Below are 830 nucleotides of genomic sequence, written 5' to 3' on the forward strand. Positions count from 1 at the left end.
TCTCCACTCCGCACTCCCCCCATCATTCACTATGGTAAGATTTTTTGTTCTGGTTTATCTATTTTGATGAATAAAAATCCTAAAAGCACTTTAACAGAGAGAAGTCATTCTAAATATGTTTCAACAATGCTTCTTTTCTCCTATATAATATCTCTACAAGAAGATAACCTTTGAAATAAAAATGAAGAACCGTCTTTTCCAATGCGTCATCTATATACCACATCTTGTTAATGAGTCTCCCTCTGATCCTGATGTTGTCTCCCTCTTCATATATTCCAGTTGCTTGGGTTACTGGCTCAGCACAGGCACCAAATAAGTATGGTAAAAGGACACAACCCTGACATATATCTTGTCTGGTTTTACACCACAAAGTATCCCCTGATTCTGTCCTTGTGACTACCTACTGGTCTATGTACAGGCTCTCTGTAAGCACAAGTAACTTGAAGAAGGCTAATGAACAACCTGCAATATGCAGACAAGGCAATCTTGCTAGACTAAAATGAAGAGGAATTGAACCCCTTACTGATATAGATTACAACAAAACCACTATACTCTTAAGTACGAATTACACCTCAACATAAAGCAAAACCTCAAAACGGAACCAAGAAATAGTGTCATGATAAACAAAGGCATGATGAACTGTTGTCAAGGATTTCACTTTACATTGATCCACAATCCAGAAAATTGAAACAGCAGTCAATAAATCAAGGGATTTGTTATATTGGGAAAATGTGCCGCAAAGGACCCTTTTAAAGTGGTCAAAAAGCAAAGATGTCACTTTGAAGACTAAAGTGGGGCTTACTCAGGCATGGTATTGTTAATCACCTCAT

This window comes from Echinops telfairi, unplaced genomic scaffold (genome assembly GCF_000313985.2).
Source record: "Echinops telfairi isolate 266 unplaced genomic scaffold, ASM31398v2 ScPeMD7_8;HRSCAF=38, whole genome shotgun sequence".
Taxonomy (NCBI): domain Eukaryota; kingdom Metazoa; phylum Chordata; class Mammalia; order Afrosoricida; family Tenrecidae; genus Echinops; species Echinops telfairi.